The sequence below is a fragment of the Giraffa tippelskirchi genome, chromosome 4, assembly GCF_054371585.1.
Source record: "Giraffa tippelskirchi isolate mGirTip1 chromosome 4, T2T-mGirTip1v1.2.pri, whole genome shotgun sequence".
Lineage (NCBI taxonomy): Eukaryota > Metazoa > Chordata > Mammalia > Artiodactyla > Giraffidae > Giraffa > Giraffa tippelskirchi.
In genome coordinates, this window is record NC_137278.1 from 16,181,921 (window position 1) to 16,207,556 (window position 25,636).

At 43.7% G+C, this 25,636-nt stretch overlaps 1 long non-coding RNA gene across 1 annotated transcript; it reads left to right on the forward strand.

The window, feature by feature from the left end:
• Positions 1 to 1,014: 1,014 nt before the first annotated feature.
• Positions 1,015 to 10,234, forward strand: LOC145544997 (uncharacterized). The gene is made up of 4 exons (XR_014081782.1): positions 1,015 to 1,099; positions 3,729 to 3,825; positions 3,916 to 4,262; positions 9,281 to 10,234. It is a non-coding gene; the product is annotated as an uncharacterized LOC145544997 (long non-coding RNA).
• The last annotated feature ends 15,402 nt before the right edge of the window (positions 10,235 to 25,636 follow it).

Below are 25,636 nucleotides of genomic sequence, written 5' to 3' on the forward strand. Positions count from 1 at the left end.
TGCCCAGGAGGAGGTCCAAAGCCTACCTCTGAAAGCTCAGGATGCCTGGTCAAGAGGAGATTGGATGCTGGCAAAAATAGAGAATCGAGGTTGTACAGTGGGGGTGGAGGCGGGGAAGAGCAGTCAGATTTGGTTTCACCAGATCCTTCTGGTACCCCATGCTGGATCTCAGGTTTTCTTCCCTGTATCCTCATACAGAATCTCTTGCACATTTTTTCTGGAAGATCATACTTTCAATCAAGATAGGTGCAAGCCAGATGGTTTGCCCTCAAGACCTCAGTAACTTGATGTCTTTGCATTTCCAGTTAACCCGAAAAGGTCCACGGCCCTGAATAGAATTACAATGCAAATTCCACATCAGCTTTTATGGGTAAAGTCTTAGGCAGAAACACTGTACAGTGGTCAGCCTCTATAGCAGAACAGGATTCAGTTCAGTTCAGTCACTCAGTCATGTCCGACTCTTTGCAACCCCATGGACTGCAGCAAGCCAGGACTCCCTGTCCATCACCAGCTCCCAGAGTTTACTCAAACTCACGTCCATTGAGTCTGGTTGGATCTCCTTGCAGTCCAAGGGTTACTGAAATAAAATACATGACTTACCTTTTAAGTTTGGATTTATCCTCTTTTCTAAAGCTAACTCTGAAATGCAAGTTTCCAGCCTCTTTACACTTTCGCCACTAACCTCTGCCTTTAAATTCTAACGTGTCCCCCAGAGGGTTAAACCTCAACAGGTCGTGACCCACCACCAAACAGGGAGGGAAGTCTTAAACGGTGAAGAATATAAGGCAAAAATCAACTTGATACTTAAAGATGAAAAATAACGAATGAGTTTCCCCCAGAGAGGTTCTGCACGCCTGCCTCTATTGCTTCAAACAGTGTGTCCCCAGCATCTTGGGTGGGTCCAGATCTCCGAGATAAGAACCTTTCGACACACATTCCACTTCCTGTCTTAATGCTCAAGTGAGAAGTTAAACCCCTTTAGAGACAGACGTCACTTGGACTGCCCCTCCCCTTACATCAGGCTTTCCATTCTGAGCTGGGGGCACCCCTGAGATGACACCCCTGAGATGACAAAGTCTGGGATCACGTCTGGGACCCGGTAAGGATGAGACACAGGTGGGGCTGGCATCTCTCTTACCTCTTGGCTCTTCCGCTTCGAAGTGAGTGAGTAATTCCTTCCTGATCTTCCAGGACTCTAAGAGTCTGCTTGAGGTGCGTTGTCACGGAGTGGGGCGGTGATCCCTGGAGAGCAGGACCCTCTGCAGGGCTGGCCCTGAACAAGGGGTCTCACACATGTGCCCCATCAACCCTCTAAGCAGCTCTAACTGCTCGTGTTCCATTAATTCAGAGACGGAGGTTTGAAAAACCTAAATAACATCCCCAGGGGCGTAGAGCTTGGGAAGGTAGAACAAGGATGAGACACAGTCATGTCTAATCCCACCAGCCCCCCTCACGTTTCCTGTCCCCTCCCTGACCCCTCGGCCACAAGCGCCTGCAGCGTCATCAATCTTTGCTTTGTCAGCTTGGAGCAGTTTGACCATTTGATCCATGCCTCTGGCATTTGAAATTCACTAAATGGTTAGTGGTACTTTAATAAACATGAAATGCATAAAATTAGGACTTTTTCCTTATTTATGGAGGGGAGATGTTTTCAACCTTTAAACCAGAGAGTGTTGTCAACTGTTAATTAACTGTTGCTCAAGTACCTTAACCTGAAAAGGGGGAAAAAAAAATACAGATAAAAGACAAACAACAGGGTCCTACTGTCGAGTGCAGGGAAATATATTCAATATCCTGTGATAAACCATAATGGAAAAAAATCTTAAAAAGAGTACACACACACACACACATATAGATATGTAACTGCATCACTTTGCTGTATACCAGAAACTAATACAGCATTGTAAATTACTTAAACTTCAATTATTCAAAAAAGAGTAAAAAGGAAACCTGGAGAACGGGAAAAAAAATATTTGGCAAACCACAATATATCTAAGAAGAGATTGATTAATAGCCAGAATATATTTTTTTAAAAATTCCTGCAATGGACAAAAATAAAAAACAAACAACCCAGCTTGAAAATGGACAGAGGACTTGGATAAACATTCCTGCAAAGAAGGTCTACAAATGGTCAATAAGCACATGAAAAGATGCTCACTGTCACTAGTCTGTAGGGGAATGCAAATTAAAAAAAGAAAATAGATAATATAGACAGAGTCCTTTCTCAGGGTATGATCGTGTTAATGACCAAGAGCAAACACGCTCTAAGTTCCATATCCTAACTTTCACATAACAAATGCTCATTAGGTTACTATGTGCTAGACAGACGACTGGAAAATTTACATATTTTAGCAATCTCAATTGTACCTGTATTAATTTAACTTATCATATTTAAGTCCCATGCTCTGTGACATGAACAGCTCAGTTTCACAGATAGAAAAGTAGCTTCTACAACCAGGTTGGTTCTATAAAGGGATGTTTAAAACCAGTCGGAGGCAATGCTTTCCCGATCATCTTTTCTCTGCCCATCCTCTATCCCTGATTATTAATTTACTGTATCCTAAAGCCAGAAATAAACTCTTTCATGTTGAAGTCACCAATTAAGCTTGATTGTTTTATTGGTGCCAGGGAGAGAAAGGTCCTCAGCTACCCCATCTGTCATAAAACCCTTGCTTAAAAACCGCTTGGTGGAGACGTCATCCTCCAATACAGAGATAAAAGAAAGATTTAACATGCATGACATGAATCTGTGCTAGAGGCTAATCGCTTGCAGTGGGAGGGAGAAAAGCCTGGTCTGTTGGTGTTATCAGCTCTGTATTATCTCTCTCATCTATTTATCGTCAGGGCTATCATTAGGAAGATTAAACACCAGTGTCTACAAATAGTCCTGAAATTTTTGTCTTTCATTAGTGACTTATTATTATTATTACTCAAGACCTCCCTTTTTCCAGCAAAGACAATGATTTCTTAGTCTGTGTCAGGATTCAATCCACAGAGAATTCATCAGGACTGAGGAAATATTAAACGCTTTTTCCAACTACCTCATCCTATTGTCAGGGGCCATCTTGGATAATAATGGCCTTAATTTATAGAAATATAAATAATACAACAGTGACACCAAAGATCTATGATCATATAAATCTGTCACAGAACAGTACAAATGAACCTAGTAAAATGAAACTGAACTATAAATATATCCATGCGTTAGCTTGTGATGGAAAAAAGTTTACCAAAAATAAAAGAAAGAAAAAAAAACAAGCAAGAACCTCCACTGCAATAAAATGGGAGCATCTGTATTCAACAGAGGACTTTCACCTTGAAATATGAGCCATTTTTGCATTTTATTCTTTTGAAATCTTAAGATATATTGAAAGTGTTTTTTTCTTCTTTTAAAAAAAACAGATGTCGTGCATCTCATAGTTTCAGGCAATCCCCATGCATGATGGCCCATGCACCCTTTTATAACTTAAGTAGCAATAACACTTTATATTAGATTTCATGATGCTCAGTGGAATAACTAGATTTACTATCTTATGAATAACCTAGTGCTGTAGTGTTGTTGGCTTGGGTGGATAATGTTATTTTTTTTTTCCTTTTAAAAAATACTGCATTTGTTGTTTGAAATGAATGAAATCTGTTTCCAGGAATGTTCTCTTTATATAAGAAAAGTCATCTGCTTATAGCAGCTGAACAAAGAGATCTTCATAATTCATTTCTCTTATTTTTAGAGATTTCATTTTATCGATTACTCTGGGAAAACACCTAGATTGCTTTCTACAGTAGGAGAGAGAGCAGGCATGTATTAATAGAACTTTAATGCAGAAGGTAAGTTGGTTTGATCCTTTCCAATATTCATATCAAATATTCATATCAAATTCATGACTTAATAGAAACACCTTCCATCAAAACAAACAGGCTCAAGAAGGAAATAAAATATGCCGGAAAATAATGTTGTTATGGGAGCATGGCATTTCCTTTTCATTATGGAATGTACATTCATACCGTGAGGTGGAAGAAGAAAGTATTCCACAGTTTCAAAATGTTACCTTGTAGACCCGGAACGTTGAGATTTTTAACTTGACATCCATGACAGAAGTACAAGATTTTAAATAATTAAGTTCTGATTGTATCAAGATGGAAGTGAAGACGCAGGAGCTGGAGGTGATATTTACCCAGACAAATCACAGCTGGTAATTTCACAACGAATCAGGCCATGATGAAGAATTATTCAGAGCTCTTCAATCAAAACTCATCTTTAATTGGTAAGCAGGATGCAATTTTATTAACGTGGTGTGTGGTTGGAGGAGGCTGTATACACATATACAAACAATATATAATATCACATATTTGTATAGATATAAAATTATATATATATATATATATGAAAATGGAGAAACTACATATTCACACTTCATCCCCTGAAAAACTTTATTTAATCTGAACTTGGGATCATCTATGCTGACTTTGAGCTTCACATAAATTTGAGTTTGAGCCGGACAATTGTTAAGGAATGGAACATACAAACTGATGACAATCCTAATTCTCATGTTTTCTCTGGGAGCATCTCCTGTCCAGTGATACAGGGACCACCATGCCAGGCCCGGGAGGACGATTCCCCAGCCCAAAATCAAGGTTCTGTTCAACCTCTCATCTAATGACAAATCCAAGCACAGAGCTAGATAATTAATCTCTAACTGTTCATTTTTCAAATCTCACACAGTATCTCCTGCCCATGCTTCATGGTGCTCTAGGCAAGCTGGATGCATTTAGTATGTGTAATTTGGCTCATAAATCAATCTCCTTGGTCCCTTCATCCTGTGTCCTTCCTTAAGTACCCTCCAACCTGTCAACAGATTTTTGTGGTGCTGAGAAGCCCCTAGCTAGATGTATCACACCAGCAGTGGGACAGGAAAATGGTACTAAAGACACACCTTCTCATTCTGATGAAGAAATGACAGCTCCGTGTGAGTGTGTGTGTGTGCACACATGTGGGAGTGATGTGTCGGTTTTTAGAGATCATCCAAGTCCACAACTTCATTCCTTCCACTCATCCATCCATTTGCTCATTCACCTGTGCATGTGAAAGCCAACCTTGTGTCAGGAGGGGTTCCGAGACACAACACTGAACAAGACAGACATGGATTCTGTGTTGACAGACCTTATATTTCTGTGAGAGAACAGAAAATGAACTCATACAGAAATAAATCAAGAAGGTTATTTCTTACATTGACAAATGAAAGCATAACAAGTGGGGGTGGAGACAGCATTAGATTGAATGAGAAATGGGGGCGGGAACCCTCTTGGCAGTGGATTCTTTACCTGAGAACTGAAAAAAAAAAAGTCGGTGTGGAGTTTGTTGGGCCAGGAGAACATCTCCTCTACAGGCCTGAGATGCTAACAAGCTTGGCCAATAAGGGCTTCCCTGGTGACTCAGACAGTAAAGAATCTTTCTGCAACACAGGAGATGTGGGTTCGATCCCAGGGTCAGGAAGATTCCCTGGAGGAGGAGATGTAACCCACTTCAGTATTCTTGCCTGGAGAATTCCATGGACAGTGGAGCTTGGTGGGCTACAGTCCATGAGATCGCAAAGAGTAGGACATGACTAAGCCACTAACACTTTCACACTTTGGCCTATAAAGGGGTCCTGGAGGCATGCAGGCGACCAGGAAGGAGGCAGAGCGTGGCCAAGAAGGCAGAAGGCAGAGTGTTCCTGGACCATGGCCAAGCATTTAGCTTTCAGTCAGATTGCAATGGAAGCCACCAGAGGGCTTGGACAGAAGTGGTGTCAGATGATTCTTTACATTGAAAAGAGATTATCTCATCTCATATATTCAGGACAGTGAGGTCCAGAAGGTTGGGAGTGAGAAAGAGTAGAAACAGAGTGAAAATAGGGACAACTATGGGCTTCCCACATGGCTCAGCAGTAACGAATCTGCGTACCAATTCAGGAGACCCAGGTTCGACTCCTGGGTTGGGAAGATCCCCTGAAGGAGCAAATGGCAAAGCTCTCCAGCATTCTCGCCTGGGAATCCCATGGACAGAGGAGCCTGGAGCTATAGTCCATGGGGTCAAAGCGAGTTGGACACGACTAAGCAGCTAAACTAGCACCTCCATTTACATGTGATTGCAGTCACCAGGCAGGAAATGACAGTGCCTTTGACTGGGATGCCTGCAGCAGAGGTAGAGATGTGTTTATGATCTGAGATTCATTTCAATGGTGGAACCAGCAGACCTTGGTTCTGAACTGGAGAAGATAATGACAAAAGAGAAATTCCAAGAAAGTTAACTGTCAAGTCTGAGGTCTGAGAAACCACAGCGTGCTGACCTTAGAGGCCCAAGGAGAAAAAGAGGTGGCAAGAAGGCAGCTGGAGACGGGTGCCTGGAGTTCAAAGTGAGGTCTGGAGATGAGAGTGTGGGAGTCATCATTTCAGCCCACTTGAAGGTTCAGTCTTACATGTGAATCACCAAACAGAAAGCATGGGGAGGAAGCTACAGGGTCAATCTGAGTGACTCCATCCTTTTTTTTTTCTACTTGGAGAAGTTTCTTTTTTTATTATTGATATATAACTGACATATAATATTAGGTTCAGGTGTACAACATAAAGATGTGATATTTGTTTACACTGAAAAATGATTACCACCACAAAGTCCAAGTTATCTTTTTTGGCCATGCAAAGTTTCAAAGGATGCAACGCAATATTACTGACTATAGTCTCCCTGCTGTATGTTACATCTCCATGACTTCTGTATTTTACGACTGAAAGTTTCTACCTCTTGAGCCCCTTCACTCATATCTACTGTCCCTCCCCTCTGGCAACTACCAATTTGTTCTCTGTATATATGAGTTTGGATTTATTTCATTTTGTTTGTTGTTTGTTGTTTGTTTTGCTTTTTAGATTCTACATATTAAGTGAAATCATATGGCATTTGTCTGTGTCTATTTCACTTAGCATAATACTCTCAGGGTCCATCTGCATTGTTACAAATGCCAAGATGTCATTCTTTTTATGGCTGAGTATTATTTCATTGTTTGTAGGTGTGTATATATATATATATCACATCTTCTGTATCCATTCATCCCCCTAAGAACACATTGGTTGTTTCCATATCTTGGCTATTGTGAATAATGTTGCAATAAACATAGGAATGCATATTTCTTTTTGATTTTTTAAACTATTGCTTATTTAAATTAGTGTTTTTGTTTTCTTCATATAAGTACCCATAGAAGTACTTGCTAGATGATACAGTAGCTCTATTTAGTTTTTTGAGGAACTTGCATACTGTTTTCCATGATAGCTGCACCAATTTATATTCCCACCAACAGTGTAAGAGGGTTCCCTTTTCTCCACAGCTTTGTCAATTGTTTTCTTTTTGATAATGAGTGACTTCATCCTTTAAGAATGAAAGAAGGAAGACAAAATAGCAAAGGAGGTGGAGAAGACCTTCCATGGAAAGGAAAGGACTGTCTGGAAAATCTTAAGGCTGTAAAAATAAAAATTAGGGCCCAGGGAGAAAGGAAATAATGTCATCAAAGTAAAGAAGTAAAGTTTTGAAAGATCTAGGACTCACATTCAGCTGTGGGGCTTCCTTCGGGAGCAAAAGTGTAGGGGAACCTTGCTGTGGATTGCTTTTAAAGGTTTCCAGAAACTTCCATAATGTTTTAGAACTAAATAGGATTTAGAAATAATTAGGATCATAAATACTATATTCACAAAGATAAACACCACTGTAAAGTAGATGACTGTTCCACACTATTTCAGTAACAAGTGCCTGGCGCACTTCAAAGCCACTTAAGCAAAAACTGGAATTTGTTCACTCACTTTCAGTGAGAAGTTTGGTGCTGAGTCCAGAATCCCAATGGCTCAAGTTCAGGTGCAGTCAGAATTCTCTCTCTTTGTCTCTCAGCATTAGTCCTTCCATCAGTCGATATAATTCCCTGGTAATGTACATTGTCATCCTCTCTCCTCCCTGTGGCAGGGGTCAGTGATGTACCACCCCAATAAGATGCAGTTTTCTAATATCTCAGCCTTGGGAGTCTAGAACAGGGACAGAATCTTTCTCCTGGAGCCCACACAGGAATCATGGGATTGTCTCCCTGGGACCCATGCCATCTCTGTGTTGATCACAGAAAGGAGAACAAGGAGTGACCCATCTTGGACTCCTACAGAAAGGAGGAGATCATTGTTGTGGTTGTTCAGTCACTCAGTCATGCCCAGCTCTTTGCAATCCCATGGACTGCAGCACGCCAGGCTTCCCTGTCCTTTACCATCTCCTGGAGTTTGCTCAAACTCATGCCCATTGAGTAGGTGATGCCATCCAACCAACTTGTCCTCTGTCGTCCCCTTCTCCTTTTGCCTGGTGCCTTTCCTAGCATCAGGGTCTTTTCCAATGAGTAGGCTCTTTGCATGAGGAGGCCAAAGTATTGGAGCTTTAGCATCAGCCCTTCCAATGAATATTCGGGGTTGATTTCCTTTAAGGTTGACTGGTTTGATCTCTTTGCAGTATGAGAGATGCTCTAGAATCTTCTCCAGCACCACAATTTGAAAGCATCAATTTTTTTGTGCTCAGCCTTCTTTATGGTTCAACTCTCACATGACTACTGGAAAAACCATAGCTTTGACTATACAGGCCTTTGTTGGCAAAATGATATCTCTGCTTTTTAATAAGCTGTCCAGGTTTGCCACAGATTTTCATATACTTCTCATAGGAAGGAGGCCCTCTTTCCAGGAAAAGATGGGAGGGATGGTGAGCAGAGGAAAGCACAAGCTGTCCACAGTAGATTGCCAGTAGACACATTATCCTGCCAACAAACGCATGTCCAGTTAAAGGACAGTTCAGTTTTCTCACTTGCTACCAAGTAAATTTTAATAGTGACAACTACCAGCTGAAAAATAGGTTCTCTTCTCCTGGAGCATTAATATGCGAAGACAGCATCCTATAGAGGCTGTTAGTGCGTTGATTTTGTTAGGTGGAGGCAGTGGGAGATAAGATTTGACTTAAACAGCATCAAGACTGCTGAAGTAGTTTTGATATTTTCCTTCAGAACTGATAAATACAATTTAAGACATTCTACCAGAGGCCTCAGGGACAATTTTGTTGATTAGTTCACATTGCTATCCAAATGGGAAACAATTATTACAGTTACTGCTGCATAAAGTGCATGACAAAATAAGAATTCCAGAATGTCATACTATTATGCAACACAAAGATACATACACACATACAAGTGAACAAAAGAGATTCTAGATCCATTAATATGTCTGTTTTTATTTGTTTCAGGAGCTCATACAAGAGCAAAGTGATCAAAGAACCCTGGCCTGGCACTGACATGTAAATGAGCCAGCGATGGAACTGGGTTGACTTCATCCCTGATCCATATGTCAATACCAGACTACTCTGTAATTGATGTACAGAGAAGGCGCAAGTCTTACCAACCCTGAGCACATGCTAAAAATGTACTCCCTGAAACAGGCATGCTCAAATCCAAATTAGCAATATTGGCTAATGTACTTCACAAGTTTATTCACATGCAAAGTATATTTTGAAGTTATATATCTTTCCTTAAAAAAAGAAATCACTCCCTTAAAGACATCTTCGGAGTCCAAAGCCTCTGATTTCTGCATTCAATGGTCCAGCTGCGTGTCAGGGAGCCGAATCCATCAAGCCAATGCGCACACCTGCAGACAAGGTTCCCCGGCAGCCTATTCATTCCCAGACACCCAAATATCGCTGTTTATGTGCTGCTCAGGTGACTGACACGTGAAGATCTGTGTTTCATGGTTTATACATTAGACCCGTTATGATGACAAATTCTGTTCCATGATGGCAGTAAGGCTGTTCCCATCACAACTCCTGTCATTTCATAAAGGTCTGTCCCAAGAAGGCATGGACCATTTTTCCTTCCAGGGCTAAGCCTTGGGCAGGCAGAGCAGCCCCTAAGCTCTCTGTTAAATGCCTGCAGGTTCTTGGCTTCTGTCTATCAAGGGTGCCTGCCTTTCCTATTTCTCCATCACCTCCCCCAAAGGCAGGATCTAACAGAACCCAGTGGCTTCAGACTTCCTGTTGAAAAGTTACAAAGCCTATTTCATCAGAGTCAGTTTTCAAACATCTATTCAAACTGGTGGTCCAAGGGTTAAGAATCTCCCTTGCAGTACAAGGGACACACATTTGGCTCCTGGTCGGAGAAACACCTGCATTATTGTTAATAAACAGATTTTTATTACTGACTGACAATAGTGGTACTTACAGTCTGGCTATAATCATTCGTGTTCATATATCCTCTGATGTGTAAATCAGCAGTTTTAGTGCTGGACACCTCCAAACCCACTCCACCCAACCCCACCCCAGGGAAAGAAAAGGTTCCCAGAAAAATGGGAAAAGGGAGTAGACTGTGCTCCCTACCTGCTCAACCTCAATTCCCCTTTCTTTTAAAAGAGATGATGTGGTAATAAGAATCTTAATGTGAGGGCTTCCCTCGTGGCTCAGTGGTAAAGAATCTGCAGGATCACTCATCTGGGAAGATCCCACGTGCTGTGGAGCAATGAAGCCCGATCGCCACAACTCCTGAGCCTGCGCCCTAGAGCCCCAGAAACTCAACTCCTAAGCCTGCGCTCTAAGGCCCCAGGGTCCCAACTCCCAAGCCTGCGTTCTAGAGCCTGTGCTCCACACCAAGAAAAGTCATCAAAATGAGAAGTCGGCACGCCGCAGTTAGAGAATAGCCCCTGCTCACTGCAATTAGAGAAAAGCCTGCACAGCAATGAAGACTCATCACAGCCAAAAATAAATAAAGGCTTTTTTTTTTTTTAAAGAATACTAATGTGATCATAATAAGATCTTCCTCCCAAGTTCGCAGGGAGGGCTAAATGAGTTTTACATGTGTGATGCTGAGCACAGTCTGCTTGTTGTAAAAGCTGAGACTTTGGCTACTCCAGTATTATTCTTACTATTCCTAGTTTCACTTTTGTTATAAGAAGAAAGGGATTACACGGACAAGGGTGGAAAACTGGGTTTGAATTCCAGCTCTGATATCTCAGCCATTTAATCACAGAAAGTGAAAGATCACCTCCTGTCCTCTTTTCCCGTAGCAAATGGAGACAATGATGAACTCATTCTCTCAGCATCAGGGTTGCATGCTTATGTGTGCTCAGCCACGTCTGACTCTCTGTGACCCCATGGACTGTAACCCACCAGGCTCCTCTGTCCACAGGATTTTCCAGACAAGAAGACTGGAGTGGGTTGCCATTTCCTACTTCAGGGGATCTTTCCGACGCTGGGATCGAGCCCTCAGCTCTTGCATCTCCTGCATTTGGCAGGTTCTTTACCACTAGCACCGCAAGAGAAGCCCAAGCATCTAGAAGCCCCACCCAAGGCTGCTGGACCCCACAACCTCTGCCGCTTCACACCCATAAAACCCGAGTGTTGGTGAATCTAGTCTTCAAGGCCACCCTGGAATTTAGAAGACACACAGATGACAAGACCATGTGGCAATACCTCTGAGTGATGGATTACGGAGTCCTGGAGTCCTAGGTTTTCACAGGCGAAACAACTCAGGGTGAACATGGATTTGCATCCGTTCGTATCTCCTTCCAGGGAGCTGACACCACTCCCAGAAAACTCCTCCTGAGCAGTGCCTGGCCCACCATCTGCAGGTCTGCCATCTACCTAGACAAACCTTCCTGTAGCAGGAAACGCAGGGCTGGGCAAGACATGACTCAGAGCTCCAATTAAAAGAGGAAATTTGCATTAGGCGCTCTAACTGCCTGTTCCAATTGGGACCAGCAGCTGTCTCCTCCTTCCTTCCTAAGGAGAGAGGAGCCTCAGGGGTGTGGGCCCGCATTTTGCAGGGGAGGGGGGTGTCCACATTCAAACTGCTTACCGGTGGGGGAAGATGAGAGACCTGGCAAGGTTAGGAGGTGCCCACGTGGCGAAGACGGGCGGCCGTGCCCATGGGCTCGGGCTGTCTCTTGAGTTCTTCTCCAGCCGTTCTCCGTGAGCCCCTGGCAGCCCCTCTCAGCTGTGACCTCTCTAAGCTGTCAGCCTCAGATTAACTGATACTTCATCAATTTCGCCTGAACTGCATTTGCAGCCAGTTCTCAGGAGGATGGCCAAGTGCATCAAGTACCATGCATTAGCCCCCCCAGGGCCAGATTTCCTTCGGGACGGAGGGGGGCCGGGGCACTCCCCGGTATTCTTGCGGGGGCCTGGGCGACAAGCCGGGGGCGGGGGGGCTTTGCCCGGAGGGGAAGGACAGGAGCCTCTGCTGATTCCTTGTGAATTTTTCATGAGGACATCTGCCGACGCTCTGCTCCTCTGCGGCTGCACCCCCCACCCGCGCCTCCCTCTGCATTCAGACCTCCTGACAAGGTATGAAAAACAAGGACTGAGCTCGGTCCCCTGCAAACCCCCTCCACCCCCCAGCCAGGAAGTGGCTGTGGAAGCCTGGGATTTCAGTCTCTCTGGAGGGGCCCAGGCTGCTGGAAAGGGATCTTTGAAACAAAAGATCAATGGGCAATGGATGATTCTAAGGTGAGTCGACAGGTCAAGGCCACTGCTTGTCAGTGGGTAGGTGGCCTCGGGGCACAGGGGGTCCTGGGGACCCCACCGATCTGGGCCTGGGGAATTGGGGTCCTTGCTCCCACCCTCCTTGCACTTCTTGGGGCGCCCTCCGGGGGTGTGGTGGACTGGGAGACTCCCTGAGCTCCGTGTTCCTATCGCCCAGATCATACCAGGAAGAACTGAAGTATAGGGAGGAGAGGCAGGGAGGGAGGTGCTTCCTTATTTAAGTCATAAAAGGCATCTAACCATTGTTTTTGGAAGTAACCAGCAGCTCCAAGCTTCTAAATCCTCTCTCTGTCCAGACCGTTCAAGTCAGGAAGCCAGCAGCTCTTTCTCATTAACGCATCAAATCACGCCGATGTCCTTTCTGGGCTCCCTTTGAAGTGGCATGTGCTTCAATTTATTTTTAATCTTCTAAGTGATGTCGTCAGGGCCGCCGCCCCGGTGACATGTGAAGTCGGTTCTCGCGGGCTGCGGAGCTGGACAGGCGGTTTGGACCCGCAGCTGGACCCGTGTGCGCCACCACGGCCGCGGTCGGAAATCGACCCCCAGCACCGGGGGCGGCGGGGCGGGGGCCTGGAAAGAGGAGATTGATGCAGAGCCCGCGCAAGCTTTGCAAAGGCCACCTTTTGTGCGGGGCGTTGCTGAGCCAGGCCTCCGCGGGGCCCGGGCGGCCCCTCCGTGGAGCGACAGTGCCCCCTAGCGCCCGCCCCTCGCCACTCCCGCCCTTCGCTCCGGTCCCCGCCACCTGGGAGCCGACAGCCAAGGGGTTGTGGGAACTGCGCCCCTGAACATAGCATCTTTAAATAGCTACCCACGTGAAACAAGGCCTGGGACGGGTTCAAAGCCACCTTGATGGGAAAATCTGAGAATGCTCATAAAAGGCAGTGCCCACAGAACTGAGGGGTTTTTTTTAACTAATTTAATTGGAGGCTAATTACTTTACAATATTGTGATGGGTTTTACCAAACATTGACATGAATCAGCCCTGGGTGTCCATGTGTCCCCCATCCTGAACCCCCCTCCCACTCCCTCCCCATCCCATCCCTCAGGGTCATCCCAGTGCACCGGCTTTGAGTGCCCTAGTTCATGCATCAAACTTGGACTGGTTATCTATTTCACATATGGTGATATACATGTTACAATGCTATTCTCTCAAATCATCCCACCCTCATCTTCTCCCACAGAGTCCAAAAGTCTGTTCTTTACATCTGTGTCTCTTTTGCTGTCTCACATATAAGGTCATCGTTACCATCTTTCTAAATTCCATATATATGCGTTAATATACTGTATTGGTGTGTTTTTTTTTTTTCTGACTTACTTCACTCTGTATAATAGGCTCCAGTTTCATGCACCTCATTAGAACTGATTCAAATGTGTTCTTTTTTTAATAGCTGAATAATATTCCCTTGTGCATATGTACCACCGCTTTCTTATCCATTCATCTGCCGATGGACATCTAGGTTGCTTCCATGTCCTAGCTATTGTAAACGGTGCTTCGATGAACATTGGGGTACACGTGTCTCTTTCATTTCTGGTTTCCTCAGTGGAAAATCCCATGGATGGAGGTGCCTGGTAGGCTGCAGTCCATGGGGTCGCTAAGAGTCGAACACGACTGAGCGACTTCGCTTTCATTTTTCCCTTTCATGCACCGGAGGAGGAAATGGCAACCCACTCCAGTGTTCTTGCCTGGAGAATCCCAGGGACAGCAGAGCCTGGTGGGCTGCCGTCTATGGGGTCGCACAGAGTCGGACACAACTGAAGCGACTTAGTAGCAGCAGCAGCAGCAGTGTGTATACCCAGCAGTGGGATTGCAGTTGTTTTTTTTGTTTTGCATTTTTTTTCCTTTCGAGTAGCTATCCTGGTGATTACATATCCCAGCAGAAAATTAAATACATTTACTTAGTTTCTTAATTAATTTGTGGATATCTAGCATGATACAATCTAGGGCTTCCCTGGTGACTCAGCTGGCAAAGAATACACCTGCAATGCGGGAGACCTGGATTTGATCCCTGGGTTGGGAAGATCCGCTGGAGAAGGGAAAGGCTACCCACTCCAGTATTCTGGCCTGGAGAATTCCATGGACTGTATAGTCCATGGGGTCACAAAGAGTCAGACAAGACTGAACCACTTTCACTTTCTGCATGATCCAATTCAAAAATCTAAACAATGGAAGCTTCAGTGGATGGAGGTAGGGGGACCTCCTTCACCCCAAAGCAGGAAATTCAGACAAAAATGTCAGCGAACTGGGAGTTGGGCAGATGGAGATGCAATTCCTGCCCTAATGTGGATGGTACATGTTGATGACTTTCAATTTGTTCCTTTACCATTGGTGTCTTGGTTTTCTCATCTGTGAAATGAAATCGTTCAAGAAATCTAAATGATGCCCTCCGTACAAATAGGGGTTATCATTATGATGAAGCTTCCTTTTGTGTTGGGGGGTTTTAATCATTGCCATTTTTTTTTCATATTTATTTACTTGGCTGTGTCAGGTCTTCGTCATGTCATGCCAGATCCTTCCTTTGGGCGAGCAGATCCTCTAATTGTGACCCACAGGCTTAGTTGCCCTGCGGCGTGTGGGATCCTGGTTTCCCGACCAGGGATCGAACCTGCATCCCTTGCATTGCGAGGCAGATCCCTAACCACTGGACCACCAGGGAGGTCTGTAAGCTTCCTTTGGAGTCCCTGCCGTGTTCCTGACATCCTTCCTCCTGCTCTGCCTCTCCTCCCACCTCGTCCTTTCTCCTCTTCACCTGAAGTCTCCCCTCCATCCTGCCCTCCTGCCAGGAAGCCCTTTCCAGCTCATCCCACGAGTGTTCATGATTCAGTTCATTTCTGACATCTATGTCCTTGGGTCGTGTCTCCTCTAACATTCTCTTTGTTTTCCATCTCTTAGCTCCTCAATCATACCATGGATGCTTAAAAATCCTTATTGGTGGGCAGATTGGTTCTCGAGTTAGAAGTGCCTGAATTTTGAGGCAGAAAGCACAATGACAAAATCTTTAGATCCAGAATCTAACCCCATGGCTGGTTTTATCTCTTTGTATCAATGAGCAATCACAACTTCTGAGCATGTTTTTCCATCTACAGAAGAAAAGGTTGCACTGGAAAAAGAATTATAGTATTATTTTTTTGGAAGTTTTCAACTAACTGGTGGTGGTGGTTTAGTCGCTAAGTTGTGTCCAACTGTTCTGAGACTCTACAGACTGTAACCCGCCAGGCTCCTTTGTCCATGGGATTTCCCAGGCAAGAATACAGGAGTGGGTTGTCATTTCCATCTCCAAGGGATCTTCCCAACCCAGGGGTCCAACCTGGGTGTCCTGCGTTGCAGGCAGATTATTTACTAACTGAGCCACTAGACAAGCCCTTTCAACTAATTACTTACTGATAATTATTTACCCATGCTGAGTTGTTTCAGGATTTAATGATTGCCAGAAATTGCTAGAATAAATCATGTAAAGTTGCAATTTTAATGGACTAAAACCATCAAATATGGGAAACTTTATAAGATATACGTAGAATGTCTTCTCCCAGAGAGTTAGATCACATTGCATTTCTACACTCTGTCAGGCATTTTAGTACCAAGGCAATTTAGTAAACAGCCTTCTATAGTCTAATTTCTTAGATTATCAGGGTCTCTGAGGATTGAACAACATCATCTTAGTATTTGCCAGGCACATGAAACCATTTTAATTTTAAAATACATTGAGAATAGAAAGGTAACAATGTTAGGCAAAGTTTTAACAAATGCTGGAGGTCAGAATTTGAGGCAGTGCAAATTTAATCTTCTTCTCTAAGTACACACCTCAAAGGTTTCTTGAAAGCATCTGGCAGACAGCTAACACTTCCTGATTATTTCATAGGGGTTTGTATGTTCAGAAAATTGGATTCGTTAGTGGTGAGACTGTCTCGTATCCTTCAGTGTTCTTCCCTCTTCACTGGCTCATTTTCCTCTCAGTCTCCTGCTGTGTTCAGAGGTATTGTGCGAGCTCTCATTCTTTGTGAGGCCATGGACTGTAGCCCACCCAGCTCCTCTGTCCATGGGATTCTCCAGGCAAGAATATTGGAATGGGTTGCCATGCCCTCCTCCAGCGGATCTTCCTGACCCAAGATCGAACCAGCATCTCTTATGTCTCCTGCATTAACAAGCAGGTTCTTCACCACTAGCACCACCTGTAGCCCCTCTCATCTAGAGCAGCATTGTGCAATTTTGTTTTCTCTGATCATGCATCTGTGGGGTTGGCAAAAAAGTTTGTTCAGGTTTTTCCACAATCTGTAATGAAAAATCCAAATGATCTTTTTGGTCAACCCAATATTTAGTAAATCAATTTGAGAATCTAAAAAACATTGTGTATATTTATGTACTCATTCATTATATTCACATACTTCTAAGAAGATGTGTGTAGTACAGGGTGAGATAAGAGAAAATGAATAATATTTGGGGTTAATTTTAAATTTTCATTAAAAAATAAACAGAAAATTTTGTACCACCATGAGAATTGTTTTATTAATAATATTTTGGGTTAATTTTAAATTTTCATTAAAAAATAAACAGAAAATTTTGTACCACCATGAGAATTGTTTTATTAATAATATTTTAGGGAAAGAAATACGATTAAATAGGATTTTTTTTATGTTGGTTTGATACTTTATGATACAATAAAGCTCTACGTTCAATTTACCTTTTATATTAAATTACTGTCATAGTTGAAAAATGTATTTCACAGAAGTACATAAATCCAAATAGAAATGAAACATGAGCTGTGCTTTCTAAATGTGGGTACCACATTTCAATTCTATTCACCAGTTATATGGAGATTTGTAGCCATCCTTGGAATCCAGGTACTAAATTTCCACTTTCCTGAATGTCAGTCAGTTGTCTTTCAAGCTTACATTTTGTCATTTTTATATTTTTATCCAAGGGGTTCAAAGCAATATGCCTCATTTTAGAAAATAATTTATATATAACGTATATATTTTATAACGTATATAACATATATATTTAGGAGTTTTGTTGTCATTGTTATCATATAATATTTTGATAACAAAAAATCATATGAGGGTAGTAGCATCACTTCCAAATACCTAGTTGTAAGTTTCTCTCTGTTGTGTAAATTTCCCTCAAAAAGCAGTTACTTTCTCATCACTGTTTAAAAATTACCTATGGGTCGAAGTAAATACTTAAGATTACTCATTTAATTATTTGTTTTCAATTTATCATTAAAAGTATCTGGTTGGTAGCAGTGATGACAGCTAATTCTTATCACATACTCCTTCAAAGCATAACTTTTGAACAAATAATGTTCACAACTCTGTTTCATACTTGACACCTCTTAAGAATTTTGCAATGTAAGAAACATTAAACATGTGTGGACTAAAGATTTTTATATTTCCCTCCCATATCTTCAGGCTTCCCTGGTGGTTCAGATGGTCAAGAATCTGCCTGCAATGCAGGAGACCCAGGTTCAATTCCTGGGTCTGGAAGATTCCCAGGAGAAGGGAATGGCTACCCACTCCAGTGTTCTGGCCTGGAGAATCCCATGGACAGAGGAGCCTGGAGGACTGTAGTGTTGAAGAGAGTCAGACACAACTGAGCGACTGAGCACACAGCAACACAAGTTTCCATACCTTTAAAAAGTGTTGCAACATTTTAAAGGACCCCTTACTAGGAGTAAGGTTGAGAGGGGTTGGTGCAAGCCAGCAGAGCGTCCCTGGTTACCCTTACATCATTGTTTCCCATGAACTATCCTTTTATTAATGGAATCCTGTGCTGTTCAGATCACAGAATTGTACTTACTCTATTTCGTTATTGAAACTGAATTTAAGAAGTACCAGAAAGTTGGATATATGATAAACATCTGTATTTTACCCAGTTGTAGAGGACACCTTCCATACTGATTTAATCACAAATTGGTTTCTTCCAATCTTGCATAATGTAGTCATGTGTCTTCCCAAAAGTGCTTGAAGACAAGACTACAATCTCATGTGACACACTGTATTCTCTGCCATTCCACTCACTTTCACCAAAGGAGGAAGAAGCAATATTTTCTTTTTTTTTAGTTTTTTTTTTTTTTAATGTGAACCATTTTTAAAGTCTATTGAGTCTGTTGCAATATTGGTGTTATTGTTTCCGTTCTGGTTGTCTGGTCCTGAGGCATGCTGGATCTTAGCTCCTTGATTAGGAATCAAATGTATACTCCCTGCATTGGGAGGTGAAGTCTTAACCACTGGACTGCCAGGGAAGTTTCAATATTTTTTTAATTGATACAGCTTTTCATCCTTTTCTGTCAGGGGACATTCAACTTTAAGGGATCCAATATGTTGCATTTTCCTTTGTGTGCCATTTCTCAAGGACTCTCTGTTCCTTATCAGTTCCTGGAATACAGGAATGAGTAGAGCTGCACGCAGTTCTCAGGGCTGAGATCACGGGAGAGGGTGCCTGCTTGGACTCCTTTCAGTGCCTCTCTTCAGCGACCTTGTATGTATTCAGTTCCGTTCAGGTCAGTCGCTCAGTTGTGTCTGACTCTTTGAGACCCCATGAATTGCAGCACGCCAGGCCTCCCTGTCCATCACCAACTCCTAGAGCCTACCCAAACCCATGTCCATCGAGTCGGTGATGCCATCCAACCATCTCATCCTCTGTCGTCCCCTTCTCCTCCTGCCCCCAATGCTTCCCAGCATTAGGGTCTTTTCCAATGAGTCAACTTTTCACATGAGGTGGCCAAAGTATTGGAGTTTCAGCTTCAACATCAGCCCTTCCAATGAACAACCAGGACTGATCTCCTTTAGGATGGACTGGTTGGATCTTCTTGCAGTCCAAGGGACTCTCAAGAGTCTTCTCCAACACCACAGTTCAAAAGCATCAATTCTTCGGCACTCAGCTTTCTTCACCGTCCAACTCTCACATCCATACATGACCACTGGAAAAACCATAGCCTTGACTAGACAGACCTTTGTTGGCAAAGTAATGTCTCTGCTTTTAAATATGCTGTCTAGGTTGGTCATAACCTTCCTTCCAAGGAGTAAGTGTCTTTTAATTTCATGGCTGCAATCACCATAAGCAGTGATTTTGGAGCCCCAAAAAATAAAGTCTGACAGTTTCCACTGTTTCCCCAACTATTTCCCATGAAGTGATGGGACCAGATGCCATGATCTTAGTTTTCTGAATGTTGAGCTTTAAGCCAACTTTTTCACTCTCCTCTTGCACTTTCATCAAGAGGCTCTTTAGTTCTTCTTCGCTTTCTGCCATAAGGGTGGTGTCATCCGCATATCTGAGGTTATTGATATTTCTCCCGGCAATCTTGATTCCAGCTTGTGTTTCTTCCAGCCCAGCATTTCTCATGATGTACTCTGCATATAAGTTAAATAAGCAGGGTGACAACATACAGCCTTGACGTACTCCTTTTCCTATTTGGAACCAGTCTGTTGTTCCATGTCCAGTTCTAACTGTTGCTTCTTGACCTGCATACAGGTTTCTCAAGAAACAGGTCAGATGGTCTGGTATTCCCATCTCTTTCAGAATTTTCCACAGTTTATTGTGATCCACACAGTCAAAGGCTTTGGCATAGTCAATAAAGCAGAAATAGATGTTTTTCTGGAACTCTCTTGCTTTTTCGATGATCCAGCAGATGTTGGCAATTTGATCTCTGGTTCCTCTGCCTTTTCTAAACCTAGCTTGAACATCTGGAAGTTCACGGTTCACGTATTGCTGAAGCCTGGCTTGGAGAATTTTTAGCATTTCTTTACTAGCGTGTGAGATGAGTGCAATTGTGCGGTAGTTTGAACATTCTTTGGCATTGGCTTTCTTTGGCTTTGGAATGAAAACTGACCTTTTCCGGTCCTGAGGCCACTGCTGAGTTTTCCAGATTTGCTGGCATATTGAGTGCAGCACTTTCACAGCATCATCTTTCAGGATTTGAAATAGCTCAACTGGAATTCCATCACCTCCACTAGCTTTGTTCATAGTGATTGTATGTATTAGACTATCCATTTTGTTGCAACTGGTGGAATTTCATTCTTTGTAATGGCTGAGTAATCATTTTACTGAAGATATATAAGCATACAGTTCTGCTAATAAAATACCCTTGTTCCACTAGAGACTTGGGTCCCCCGCGTCCTTCTTTCTGGCTTCATCCTCTTCGGAGCGTGGAAGCCTACCGAGCTCACTTTCTTGCCCAGGCTTTCAAGACCTCCTTGAGAGAACGCCCTGTGCCTTCGTGAGCGGTACAAGTCCTGTGCATGAGCTTTATTGGTTTTCTACGTAACCCAAGAGATACTGCTCTCTCTCTCTTTCTCTTTTTCTCTCTTTCTTTTCGTCAACTCTGGTTGCCAGGTCCAGGTCTGTAAAAGACCACAACACTTTTCCACTAAGGGAAAAAATTCAAAAGGGACGTCTGAATAATTATCATTGAGTTTAGTGGAATTTTGCAAAGTACAGGATTAAAGAATGTAAACCCTGTAGCAGTGCCAAAAAAGTTGCACATGCTTATCTTCATGTTTGGATTCTTAGTTTGCAGAGTCTAATTCTGATACATTTGCACTTTCCTTAGTTAATATGCCAATTCCCTGCTTACCAAAAGTGAGGTTTATCAATAATGATAGTGGACTTCAATCTCTATTTCAAATAATTTTTATAATGTTGAAATTTATGTTTGCTCTTGTCAGATCTTATTAGATTATCACACTTTTAATCTGGTTATAACAGAGAAAGAACTCGAATCCTGAACAGGACATATAGCAGCTGCTACCAGACCTTTCTGTTCACCTGTACTTCCAATATCAATATTAATCTCAATCCATGGATTCTATAGAGACACTTTAAAGGCAGTTATCCACTTTGAATGTCTTGCAAAGTTAACACTAGACAAAATAATCTGTAATAAATGTCTTTGATCAGAGATAATTCTCTGATAGCTCAGTTGGTAAAGAATCCGCCTGCAATGCAGGAGACCCTGGTTCAATTCCTGAGTGGGGAAGATCCACTGGAGAAGGGATCCATTCCAGTATTCTTGGGCTTCCCTTGTGGCTCAGCTGGCAAAGAATCCGCCTGCAATGCGGGAGACCTGAGTTTGATCCCTGGGTTGGGAAGACAACCTGAAGAAGGGAAGGGAAAGGCTACCCATTCCAGTATTCTGGGCCTGGAGAATTCCATGGACTATATAGTCCATAGGGTCGCAAAGAGTCATACACGACTGAGCAACTTTCACTGGCTCTCAAGTAAACTGTAGTCACCCCCTAAAAAGTGGGGGTCACTGTGGTATTGTCTTTGACCCTCTGGCCCTGGCCCTGGAGACCAGTCCCGCCTCCATTGAGAAGACTGCCTGATGCCCACAGAGCCAGAGCCCTAGGGTCCCTGTGTAGTCGTGGATGTGGGCACAGTCACTTCCCCTCCAACACTTGTTCTGACATGCACATTGGTTTCAATGAGGTTGATATATTTGGAAACAATTTGAGAATCCAGCAGATGTTGTGTTTGCCGATGCGTGATTTCATCTGCAGGAAACTCTAGGTGAGGGCAGTAAGCTGCATCCAGCTGGTGCAAGCCTGGAAACACACGTGCACACAAACACACATACACCCTCCACCACCTCCCAGGTACCACCCATCACCAACTGTGTCACGAACCACACCCACTGTTTGTTAGAGCTTTCCTTCCTTTTCCACCTCTCGCTCCTTCCTCCAAGCCACCAGAGCTCATAAGAGGACCCCTCAGCACCCACATCCTCAAGCAAGCTTCAGGCTTTTCTCGAGGCTAAGTGCCGCATTTCCTGCTGTACTGGCGTCTATCTTCATCATTTAACAAGTGTAAAATTTTATGACTGTTTTTGTGAGGTTCTTATCCTTTTATATGTCACGGATGAAGATTTTGTTAGAGTCTTTTGCCCCTAGGTCCATTTTCCCCGTAATTGATTGATTGCCCAATTTTGCACAGTTCAGTGATTTTTTAGGGAGCTATGCTCAACATTCAGAAAACAAGGATCATGGCATCCTGTCCCATCACTTCATGGCAAATAGATGGGGAAACAGCGGAAACAGTGTCAGACTTTATTTTTTTGGGCTCCAAAATCACTGCAGATGGTGACTGCAGCCATGAAATTAAAAGATGCTTACTCCTTAGAAGGAAAGTTATGACTAACCTAGACAGCGTATTAAAAGGCAGAGACATTACTTTACCAACAAAGGTCCATCTAGTCAAAGCTATGGTTTTTCCAATAGTCATGTATGGATGTGAGAGTTGGACTGTAAAGAAAGCTAAGTGCCAACGAATTGATGCTTTTGAACTGTGGTGTCGGAGAAGACTCTTGAGAGTCCCTTGGACTGCAAGGAAATCCAACCAGTCCATCCTAAAGGAGATCAGTCCTGGGTGTTCATTGGATGGACTGATGCTGAAGCTGAAACTCCAATACTTTGACCTGATGTGAAGAGCTGACTCATTTGAAAAGACTCTGATGCTGGGAGAGATTGAAGGCAGGAGGAGAAGGGGATGACAGAGGATGAGATGGTTGGATGGCATCACTGACTCAATGGACATGAGTTTGGGTAAACTCCAGGAGTTGGTGGTGGACAGGGAGGCCTGGTGTGCTGCAGTCCATGGGGTCGCAAAGAGTCAGACATGACTGAGCGACCGAACTGAACTGCTGCATCCTATTATAGCAGAACTGATTGTGTAACTTAGCTTCCTTCTTTCTTGTCTCTTCCATCCCTTGCAGCCAAAAACATCCCTAACATATCCAGGCACCTAACCTGGATTTCAGGAGCTAGGAGAGCTTAGTGTCATCCAAGTGGAAGGCAGGATTGGTAGGAAGAAGGCGCCAGGCCAAGCGAACAGAAACTCTACTGATGTTCTCAGGCACTTTATGTGCATCATTTCAATTAGTCCTCACAACAGTCCTGTGAGCTGATATTCATATTCCCATTTTAGACACAGGGAGAGGAGCCCTGAGTTATCAAAGATCTACTGAAGGTCGTGCATCTTTTGCAGCTGGTGGACACCAATACCCTTAACCTTTTCCATTATGTTTGGCTGGCACCGTTCCCCTCTGAGTGTCCTGGTACTAACCCCGATTCACCAGATGTCCTAATGGGAATCCAGAGTCCTGGCTCCTCAGAGAAAAGTACATTGAGAGACCAGTGAGCTGTCACCTCCTCCAGGGAGAGAAAGACCCACCAGCAAAGTCAGAGAAGGTGATGAGATGAAAATGTGTGAGCCATCTGGTCTACCCACCCTGCTCTCCTCCTCACTGTGGCCAGTGGTAACCGTGAGGAGCTCGTGCCCTCACAGAAGTGGAAGCTCCTGGTGGAGGCCCTTGTGTTTCACAGGCAACAGCTCCTGGCAGCCTCTCTTCCCGCTGTGGCTGCCTGGTGGCCACTATCAGAGTAGTTTCCATCAGAAGCAGCTCCCGAGGATGCTCAAGAGAGGCAGCGACACCTGGAAACAGCTGTTTCCAAGACCTGGCCCTGACGAGGACCCTCTGGCACCTGGCACTTGTCTGAAGCAGATGTCTGTCTCTGGCTGCCAGCCAGCTTGGGGTCATCTTCCCACTTGGAGGCAGGCACTGGCTTGTGCATTTGAGGAAGTCACTTCCACTTTCTCAGTTTGGGTTTCCTCTTGCATAAAATGGACTCAAAGCCTCTCGACATGGTTGTGAGGATGAATTGGGATAAGATACATAAGGGATGTAGCCGTATCACCTCCTTCACCTCCTTTCACGTTTAAGTGTGCATAGTGTGTGTCTTCATATGGTGTGTGGTATGGGTGTCAGTGTGTGTGTGCTGTGTGTATAGCATGTGTATGTGATGTGTGTATGGATGGTGTGTGGTGTGCAGTTGTGGGTGTGTATGTTGTATGTATGCATGGGGTGTGGTGTGTGTGTGTGGTGTATGCATGGTGTGGGTGTATGGTGTGTATATGCTTGGTGTGTGTATGGTGTGTGTGTGATGTATGTTGTGTGTGTATGCATGGTGTGTGTGTATGTATGGTGTGTGATGTGTGGGTATGAGTGGGTGTGTGCTATGAATGTGTGGTGTGTGGTTGTGGGTGTGTGTGTTGTGTATATGCATGGTGTGGGTGTATGGTGTGTGTATGCACAGTGTGTGTATGGTGTGTGTGGTGTGTGTCTGTGTGTGGTGTGGGTGTGTGTTTTGTGTATTCATAGTGTGTTGTGTGTGTATGGTGTATGCATGGTGTTGGTGTATGGTGTGTGGTGTGTGTATGCATGATGTGTGTATGGTGTGTGTGTTGTGTGTGTATGGTGTATGCATGGTGTGTGGTGTGTGCTGAGTGTATGCTTGGTGTGTGGTGTGTGTATGTGTGTGGTGTGCGGTTGTGAGTGTGTGTTGTGTGTATGCACGGTGTGTGTTTTGTGTGTGTATGGTATATGTATGTATGTTGTGGGTGTATCATGTGTGTATGCAGGGGGTGTGTGTGGTGTGGTGTGTGTGTATGGTATATGTATGTATGGTGTGTGTGTTTGATGTGTGTGTGCAGGGTGTGTGTATGGTGTGTGTGTGTTGTGTGTTGTATGTGTATGGTGTATGCATGGTGTGTGGCGTGTGTGGTGTGTGTGTATGGTATATGTATGTATGGTGTGGGTGTTCGATGTGTGTATGCAGGGTGTGTGTATGGTGTGTGTGTGGTGTGTCATGTGTGTGTATTCTGTATGCATGGTGTGTGTTGTGTATGTATGGTGTATGTGTGGTGTGTGCTTGTGGGCGTGAGTGTATGTGTGCATGGTGTGTGTGTTGTGTGTGTACGGTATATGCATGGTGTGTGGTGTGTGGATGTGTGTGGATGTGTGTGGTGTGTGGTTGTGGGTGTGAGTATGTGTTGTGTGTGGTGTGTGTGTATGGTATATGTATGTATGGTGTGGGTGTTTGATGTGTGTATGCAGGGTGTGTGTATGGTGTGTGTTGAGTGTGTATGGAGCATGCATGGTGTGTGTATGTGTGTGGTGTGTGGGTATGAGTGTGTGTTGTGTGTGTGTGTAATGTGTGTACATGATATATGTATGCATGGTGTATGTGTATCATGTGTATATGCAGGGTGTGTGTGTGGTGTTTGTGGTGTATGTATGTGTGTGG